Here is a 10,000-nt window from a genome sequence, read left to right as displayed (position 1 = left end):
CGACCAGGAGCACCCAAATCCCCGCAAATGGCACTTTTTTTTTTCTTCATCGGGACTTCCGACGAGGTTAATGATTTCCCAAACTGCAACTCATTAACTATGTCCTGAGACACTTGCCAGAAATGACACATGTCAATTTGGCGGTAGCAAATCACTTTCCCAGGCCGGGAAGCAACACCCGAGGCCCGCAAAAGGCGGCCGAATATTTTCTCATCGGACTTCCGCGTTTTGGTTAATCATGTCTCGAAATCGTTAAATGCACATGTCAATTCGGCGGGAGCAATTCACTTTCCCAAGCCGGAAAGCATCACCGGAGGCCCGCTTGAAGGGCCCTAATATTTTCTCATCGGACTTCCGCGTTTTGGTTAATCATGTCTCGAAATCGTTAAATGCACATGTCAATTCGGCGGGAGCAACTCACTTTCCCAGGCCGGGAAGCAACACCCGAGGCCCGCAAAAGGCGGCCGAATATTTTCTCATCGGACTTCCATATTTTGGGGGTTGGATTCTCTCCCGCATTCCAGCCCCCTGGCCACGGGTCGCTCATTCACTTTCAGCCCGGGCCTTGCCAATTTGGTTAATCAGTTAGCCATGCACCAGACTCGGCCTCGCCTTTTTCATTTATGGTTAATGATGTGCCCAGGCTGGGACTTAGTCTCTCCAGCAGCCAAAACTTTTCACTGGTTAATGAGGTGCCCAGCCCGGCACTTAGTCTCTCTCCCCAGCAAGCTTACTTGGTCGGCCGACATTTGGATCCATTTTCGGGGCTTAATCGGGTCGAATACGGTCCCTTACGCAAGGGGAGCCGAAGCCCCGGCCTCTGCCAGGCGTCAGGCTGCCGTTTTTTAAGCCCGACCAAAAACCCGAAAATTGGTTAAAAATGGAAATAAATTTCCACCCAAAAAGGGTTAAAAGTCGGTTGGACGGCAGCCCTGGTCGGTCTCTGCAGACCTGGAGGCCCTAGACAGTAATCTGGAAAACAGACAAAGTCTCGAGAAACCACCTCCTACCATTCTCCAGGTACCCCGCCAATCCCCCCTGCCAGAAATGACAAGTGTCAAATCAGCGGGACGGATTTGACTTTTGTGACCGACCGCTGGAACTTTTTTCGGCTACAGGCAGTCAAATTTTTCTCCTTCCGGACTTCCAGTACAACTTTGAACGGCCATATCTCCGCACTCCCGCGTCGGAGCCAAGCCGTTTTTACACCGTTAGACGCGGCTTCCCGTGCCCGTTCGAATGCCGCCCTGCTCGGCGGAAAAGGAGAATTTTTTTATTTTTCGGCCGATTTCGGGAAAAAAAATTCCCGCTCTGAACTCGGATTTTTCGGCTTTAATCGTTTCGTATACGGTCCCTTACGCAAGGGAGCCGAAGCCCCGGCCTCTGCCGGGCGTCAGGCTGCCGTTTTTAAGCCCGACCAAAAACCCGAAAATTGGTTAAAAATGGAAATAAATTTCCACCCAAAAAGGGTTAAAAGTCGGTTGGACGGCAGCCCGGGTCGGTCTCTGCAGACCTGGAGGCCCTAGACAGTAATCTGGAAAACAGACAAAGTCTCGAAAAACCACCTCCTACCATTCTCCAGGTACCCCGCCAATCCCCCCTGCCAGAAATGACAAGTGTCAAATCAGCGGGACGGATTTGACTTTTGTGACCGACCGCTGGAACTTTTTTCGGCTACAGGCAGTCAAATTTTTCTCCTTCCGGACTTCCAGTACAACTTTGAACGGCCATATCTCCGCACTCCCGCGTCGGAGCCAAGCCGTTTTTACACCGTTAGACGCGGCTTCCCGTGCCCGTTCGAATGCCACCCTGCTCGGCGGAAAAGGAGACATTTTTTTTTTTCCGGCCGTTTTCGGGAAAAAATTTTCCCGCTCTGAACTCCGATTTTACGCCTTTAATCGATTCGGAGACGGTCGCTTACGCAAGGGAGGCGAAGCCCGGGCCTCTGCCGGGCGTCAGCCTGCCGTATGTAAGCCCGTCCGAAGCATGAGTTCCCACTTTTGGTTATCCAGTTGTCAATTTTAAAATTTCAGTTAATCAGTTGCCTGCTTGGTTAATCATTTGTCGCTCTGACATTTGGTTAACCAGTTGTCGATGTTCGAAATTCAGTTAATGAGTTGCCTCTTTGAAATTTCAGTTAATGAGTTGGCCCTTTGGTTACTCATTTGTCCCTGTGTCTTTTGGTTAACCAGTTGTCGATGTTCGAAATTCAGTTAATGAGTTGCCTCCTTGGTTACTCATTTGTCGCTCTGGCTTTTGGTTAACCAGTTGTCGATGTTCAAAATTACAGTTAATGAGTTGCCTCTTTGAAATTTCAGTTAATGAGTTGGCCCTTTGGTTACTCATTTGTCCCTGTGTCTTTTGGTTAACCAGTTGTCGATGTTCGAAATTCAGTTAATGAGTTGCCTCCTTGGTTAATCATTTGTCGCTCTGACTCTTGGTTAACCAGTTGTCGATGTTCAAAATTTCAGTTAATGAGTTGCCTCTTTGAAATTTCAGTTAATGAGTTGGCCCTTTGGTTACTCATTTGTCCCTGTGTCTTTTGGTTAACCAGTTGTCGATGTTCAAAATTTCAGTTAATGAGCTGCTCTTATGTTCTATGATTTCCGACCTTGACAACTCATTAACCAGTGTTTCAAACAATGCACCAGGCCATTTGACGACCCCAACTCGGTTCCACAAGCGGGAAAGCAGCACCCCAAGGCCCGGTAAGGGGGCCGAATACATTCCCATCGTGAATTCCGTCCCAAATGTGAATGACAAGTTTTCAGTTAATCAGTTGCCTGCTTGGTTACTCATTTGTCGCTCTGACATTTGGTTAACCAGTTGTCGATGTTCAAATTTCAGTTAATGAGTAGCCTCTTTGAAATTTCAGTTAATGAGTTGGCCCTTTGGTTACTCATTTGTCCCTGTGTCTTTTGGTTACCCAGTTGTCGATGTTCGAAATTCAGTTAATGAGTTGCCTCCTTGGTTAATCATTTGTCGCTCTGGCTTTTGGTTAACCAGTTGTCGATGTTCAAAATTTCAGTTATTGAGTTGCCTCTTTGAAATTTCAGTTAATGAGTTGGCCCTTTGGTTACTCATTTGTCCCTGTGTCTTTTGGTTAACCAGTTGTCGATGTTCGAAATTCAGTTAATGAGTTGCCTCCTTGGTTAATCATTTGTCGCTCTGGCTTTTGGTTAACCAGTTGTCGATGTTCAAAATTTCAGTTAATGAGCTGCTCTTATGTTCTATGATTTCCTACCTTGACAACTCATTAACCAGTGTTTCAAACAATGCACCAGGCCATTTGACGACCCCAACTCGGTTCCACAAGCGGGAAAGCAGCACCCCAAGGCCCGGTAAGGGGGCCGAATACATTCCCATCGTGAATTCCGTCCCAAATGTGAATGACAAGTTTTCAGTTAATCAGTTGCCTGCTTGGTTACTCATTTGTCGCTCTGACATTTGGTTATCCAGTTGTCGATGTTCAAATTTCAGTTAATGAGTAGCCTCTTTGAAATTTCAGTTAATGAGTTGGCCCTTTGGTTACTCATTTGTCCCTGTGTCTTTTGGTTACCCAGTTGTCGATGTTCGAAATTCAGTTAATGAGTTGCCTCCTTGGTTAATCATTTGTCGCCCTGACTCTTGGTTAACCAGTTGTCGATGTTCGAAATTCAGTTACTGAGTTGCCTCCTTGGTTAATCATTTGTCGCTCTGACATTTGGTTATCCAGTTGTCGATGTTCGAAATTCAGTTAATGAGTTGCCTCCTTGGTTAATCATTTGTCGCTCTGGCTTTTGGTTAACCAGTTGTCGATGTTCAAAATTACAGTTAATGAGTTGCCTCTTTGAAATTTCAGTTAATGAGTTGGCCCTTTGGTTACTCATTTGTCCCTGTGTCTTTTGGTTAACCAGTTGTCGATGTTCGAAATTCAGTTAATGAGTTGCCTCCTTGGTTAATCATTTGTCGCTCTGGCTTTTGGTTAACCAGTTGTCGATGTTCAAAATTTCAGTTAATGAGCTGCTCTTATGTTCTATGATTTCCGACCTTGACAACTCATTAACCAGTGTTTCAAACAATGCACCAGGCCATTTGACGACCCCAACTCGGTTCCACAAGCGGGAAAGCAGCACCCCAAGGCCCGGTAAGGGGGCCGAATACATTCCCATCGTGAATTCCGTCCCAAATGTGAATGACAAGTTTTCAGTTAATCAGTTGCCTGCTTGGTTACTCATTTGTCGCTCTGACATTTGGTTACCCAGTTGTCGATGTTCAAATTTCAGTTAATGAGTAGCCTCTTTGAAATTTCAGTTAATGAGTTGGCCCTTTGGTTACTCATTTGTCCCTGTGTCTTTTGGTTACCCAGTTGTCGATGTTCGAAATTCAGTTTATGAGTTGCCTCCTTGGTTAATCATTTGTCGCTCTGGCTTTTGGTTAACCAGTTGTCGATGTTCAAAATTTCAGTTAATGAGTTGCCTCTTTGAAATTTCAGTTAATGAGTTGGCCCTTTGGTTACTCATTTGTCCCTGTGTCTTTTGGTTAACCAGTTGTCGATGTTCGAAATTCAGTTAATGAGTTGCCTCCTTGGTTAATCATTTGTCGCTCTGGCTTTTGGTTAACCAGTTGTCGATGTTCAAAATTTCAGTTAATGAGTTGCCTCTTTGAAATTTCAGTTAATGAGTTGGCCCTTTGGTTACTCATTTGTCCCTGTGTCTTTTGGTTAACCAGTTGTCGATGTTCGAAATTCAGTTAATGAGTTGCCTCCTTGGTTAATCATTTGTCGCTCTGACATTTGGTTAACCAGTTGTCGATGTTCGAAATTCAGTTAATGAGTTGCCTCCTTGGTTAATCATTTGTCGCTCTGGCTTTTGGTTAACCAGTTGTCGATGTTCAAAATTTCAGTTAATGAGTTGCCTCTTTGAAATTTCAGTTAATGAGTTGGCCCTTTGGTTACTCATTTGTCCCTGTGTCTTTTGGTTAACCAGTTGTCGATGTTCGAAATTCAGTTACTGAGTTGCCTCCTTGGTTAATCATTTGTCGCTCTGGCTTTTGGTTAACCAGTTGTCGATGTTCAAAATTTCAGTTAATGAGCTGCTCTTATGTTCTATGATTTCCTACCTTGACAACTCATTAACCAGTGTTTCAAACAATGCACCAGGCCATTTGACGACCCCAACTCGGTTCCACAAGCGGGAAAGCAGCACCCCAAGGCCCGGTAAGGGGGCCGAATACATTCCCATCGTGAATTCCGTCCCAAATGTGAATGACAAGTTTTCAGTTAATCAGTTGCCTGCTTGGTTACTCATTTGTCGCTCTGACATTTGGTTATCCAGTTGTCGATGTTCAAAATTTCAGTTAATGAGTTGCCTCTTTGAAATTTCAGTTAATGAGTTGGCCCTTTGGTTACTCATTTGTCCCTGTGTCTTTTGGTTACCCAGTTGTCGATGTTCGAAATTCAGTTAATGAGTTGCCTCCTTGGTTAATCATTTGTCGCCCTGACTCTTGGTTAACCAGTTGTCGATGTTCGAAATTCAGTTATTGAGTTGCCTCCTTGGTTACTCATTTGTCGCTCTGACATTTGGTTAACCAGTTGTCGATGTTCGAAATTCAGTTAATGAGTTGCCTCCTTGGTTAATCATTTGTCGCTCTGGCTTTTGGTTAACCAGTTGTCGATGTTCAAAATTTCAGTTAATGAGTTGCCTCTTTGAAATTTCAGTTAATGAGTTGGCCCTTTGGTTACTCATTTGTCCCTGTGTCTTTTGGTTAACCAGTTGTCGATGTTCGAAATTCAGTTAATGAGTTGCCTCCTTGGTTACTCATTTGTCGCTCTGGCTTTTGGTTAACCAGTTGTCGATGTTCAAAATTTCAGTTAATGAGCTGCTCTTATGTTCTATGATTTCCGACCTTGACAACTCATTAACCAGTGTTTCAAACAATGCACCAGGCCATTTGACGACCCCAACTCGGTTCCACAAGCGGGAAAGCAGCACCCCCAAGCCCCGGTAAGGCGGCCGAATACATTCCCATCCTGAATTCCGTCCCAAATGTGAATGACAAGTTTTCAGTTAATCATTTGCCACCTTGGTTCATCATTTGCCACTCTGACTTTTGGTTTCCCAGTTGTCAGTTTTCACATTTCAGTTACTGAGTTGACTTTGTCTTTCTCACTCTGTGTATCTCTATCTTCTCTCTGTCTCTCTCAGTGTATGCGAGTGTCTGTGTGTGTTCCACTGCCGCCCGGCCAACCGGGTCCAAAGGCCCGCCACGTTACACACGAAAAACCCCGGTCTCGCTTCGGAGCGACGGGCACCCGGCTTCTCGGTGTCGGACCGACTCCGTTCAGATACCGCTGGATGCCCCTTGCCCCTGGCTTGCTCTGGCAGCCGGCGCGTGCAGGCCGCCCCCTGCCCCGCCGTCTCAGTGGTCGGAAAGCGGTCTCCAGCCAACGGCTGTACCTCGGCCGCGGAAAGAGGCAGCTACACAAGCGAGGCACTGCTCTGTGCGGCCCCGCCACCCCGTTCAGCTGCCGTTGTCCCCGACCGGATCGGACTTTCCTTCCCGAAGTTATCCCCGATAAGCTGCCGCTGACCGACGGCCCGTCAGCCGCTGCGGGACGGCGACACTTTCCCGAACTCGCCCGGGGCCACTTCGGCAATATAGTGTGCGCCGGAGCCGGGGCTTTCCAACGAGCCATCCCCGAACGAAATCGGACACGGGAGTCGGGAGCGACAGGCGTTCGACTGGTGCCGGGCAACCGGGTCCAAACGCCCGCCTTGTTAAACACACGTACACCCCAGGCTCGATTCGGAGCGACGGGCACCCGGCTTCCCGGTGTCGGACCGACTCCGTTCAGATACCGTTGGATGCCCCTTGCCCCTGGCTTGCTCTGGCAGCCGGCGCGTGCAGGCCGCCCCCCGCCCCGCCGTCTCAGTGGTCGGAAAGTGGTCTCCAGCCAACGGCTGTACCTCGGCCGGGGAAAGGGGCAGCTACACAAGCCAGGCACTGGTCTGTGCGGGCCCGCCACCCCGTTCGGCTGCCGTTGATCCGGACCGGATCGGACTTTCCCTCCCGAAGTTATGCCCGATAAGCTGCCGCTCACCGGCGGCCCGTCAGCCGCTGCGGGATGGCGACACTTTGCCGAACTTGCCGGGGTCCAGGCCGATAATATAGTGTGCGCCAGCGCCGGGGCTTTCCAACGAGCCCTCCCTGACCGAAATCGGACACGGGAGTCCAGAGCGATAGGCGTTCGACTGCCGGCCGGCCAAACACAGGCAATCCCCCGCCGTTGCGGACCCGCTCCAGGACAACCGGGTCCAAACGCCCGCCTCGTTACACGCACGAAAACACCGGGCTCGATTCGGAGCGACGGGCACCCGGCTTCCCGGTGTCGGACCGACTCCGTTCCGGTACCCTTGGATGCCGCTTGCCCCTGGCTTGCTAGGACAGCCGGCGCGTCAAGGTGGGCCCCCGCGGCTCCGGCTCAGCAGTCGGAAAGCGGTCTCCAGCCAACGGCTGTACCTCGGCCGGGGAAAGGGGCAGCTACACAAGCCCGCTACTGGTCTGTGCGGCCCCGCCACCCCGTTCAGTGGCAGTTGACCCCGACCGGATCGGACTTTCCTTCCCGAAGTTATCCCCGATAAGCTGCCGCTGACCGACGGGGCGGCAGCCGGTACGGGACTGCGACACTTTCCCGAACTTGCCGGGGTCCAGGCCGATAATATAGTGTGCGCCAGCGCCGGGGCTTTCCAATGAGCCCTCCCTGACCGAAATCGGACACGGGAGTCCGGAGCCAAAGGCGTTCGACTGCCGGCCGGCCAAACTCAGGCAACCTCCCGCCGTTGCGGACCCGCTCCCGGACAACCGGGTCCAAACGCCCGCCCTGTTACACGCACGAAAACACCGGGCTCGATTCGGAGCGACGGGCACCCGGCTTCCCGGTGTCGGACCGACTCCGTTCCGGTACCACTGGATGCCCCTTGCCCCTGGCTTGCTAGGACAGCCGGCGCGTCAAGGTGGGCCCCCGCGGCTCCGGCTCAGCAGTCGGAAAGCGGTCTCCAGCCAACGGCTGTACCTCGGCCGGGCCAAGCGGCAGCTGCACAAGCCCGCTACTGGTCTGTGCGGCCCCCCCACCCCGTTCAGTAGCAGTTCACCCCAACCGGATCGGACTTTCCGTCCCGAAGTTATCCCCGATAAGCTGCCGCTGACCGACGGGGCGGCAGCCGCTACGGGACTGCGACACTTTCCCGAACTTGCCGGGGTCCAGGCCGATAATATAGTGTGCGCCAGCGCCGGGGCTTTCCAACGAGCCCTCCCTGACCGAAATCGGACACGGGAGTCCGGAGCCAAAGGCGTTCGACTGCCGGCCGGCCAAACACAGGCAACCTCCCGCCGTTGCGGACCCGCTCCCGGACAACCGGGTCCAAACGCCCGCCCTGTTACACGCACGAAAACACCGGGCTCGATTCGGAGCGACGGGCACCCGGCTTCCCGGTGTCGGACCGACTCTGTTCCGGTACCACTGGATGCCCCTTGCCCCTGGCTTGCTAGGACAGCCGGCGCGTCAAGGTGGGCCCCCGCGGCTCCGGCTCAGCAGTCGGAAAGCGGTCTCCAGCCAACGGCTGTACCTCGGCCGGGCCAAGCGGCAGCTGCACAAGCCCGCTACTGGTCTGTGCGGCCCCCCCACCCCGTTCAGTCGCAGTTCACCCCAACCGGATCGGACTTTCCGTCCCGAAGTTATCCCCGATAAGCGGCCGCTGACCGACGGGGCGGCAGCCGCTACGGGACTGCGACACTTTCCCGAACTTGCCGGGGTCCAGGCCGATAATATAGTGTGCGCCAGCGCCGGGGCTTTCCAACGAGCCCTCCCTGACCGAAATCGGACACGGGAGTCCGGAGCGAAAGGCGTTCGACTGCCGGCCGGCCAAACCCAGGCAATCTCCCGCCGTTGCGGACCCGCTCCCGGACAACCGGGTCCAAACGCCCGCCCTGTTACACGCACGAAAACCCCGGGCTCGATTCGGAGCGACGGGCACCCGACTTCCCGGTGTCGGACCGACTCCCTTCTGGTACCACTGGATGCCCCTTGCCCCTGGCTTGCTCGGACAGCCGGCGCGTCAAGGTGGGTCCCCGCGGCACCGGCTCAGCAGTCGGAAAGCGGTCTCCAGCCAACGGCTGTACCTCGGCCGGGCCAAGAGGCAGCTACACAAGACCGCTACTGGTCTGTGCGGCCCCGCCACCCCGTTCAGTCGCAGTTCACCCCGACCGGATCGGACTTTCCGTCCCGAAGTTATCCGCGATAAGCTGCCGCTGACCGACGGGGCGGCCGCCGGAACGGGACTGCGACACTTTCCCGAACTTGCCGGGGCCCAGGCCGATAATATAGTGTGCGCCAGCGTCGGGGCTTTCCAACCAGCCCTCCCTGACCGAAATCGGACACGGGAGTCCGGAGCCAAAGGCGTTCGACTGCCGGCCGGCCAAACCCAGGCAATCTCCCGCCGTTGGGGACCCGCTCCCGGACAACCGGGTCCAAACGCCCGCCCTGTTACACGCACGAAAACACCGGGCTCGATTCGGAGCGACGGGCACCCGACTTCCCGGTGTCGGACCGACTCCCTTCTGGTACCTATGGATGCCCCTTGCCCCTGGCTTGCTCGGACAGCCGGCGCGTCAAGGTGGGTCCCCGCGGCACCGGCTCAGCAGTCGGAAAGCGGTCTCCAGCCAACGGCTGTACCTCGGCCGGGCCAAGAGGCAGCTACACAAGCCCGCTACTGGTCTGTGCGGCCCCACCACCCCGTTCAGTCGCAGTTCACCCCGACCGGATCGGACTTTCCTTCCCGAAGTTATCACCGATAAGCTGCCGCTGACCGCTGGCCTGTTACCCGCTGCCGGACTGCGACACTTTGCCCAACTCGCCAGGGGCCAGTCCGGCAATATAATCTGCGCCAGCGTCGGGGCTTTCCAACCAGCCGTCCCCCACCCTAATCGGACACGGGAGTCGGGAACGGAGCGCCCGCCACCG

Source organism: Somniosus microcephalus, unplaced genomic scaffold, assembly GCF_052327205.1.
Source record: "Somniosus microcephalus isolate GS21.2 unplaced genomic scaffold, FLI_Smic_1.0 scaffold925, whole genome shotgun sequence".
In the NCBI taxonomy this organism is placed as follows: Eukaryota; Metazoa; Chordata; class Chondrichthyes; order Squaliformes; family Somniosidae; genus Somniosus; species Somniosus microcephalus.
This window is presented reverse-complemented; position numbering follows the sequence as displayed.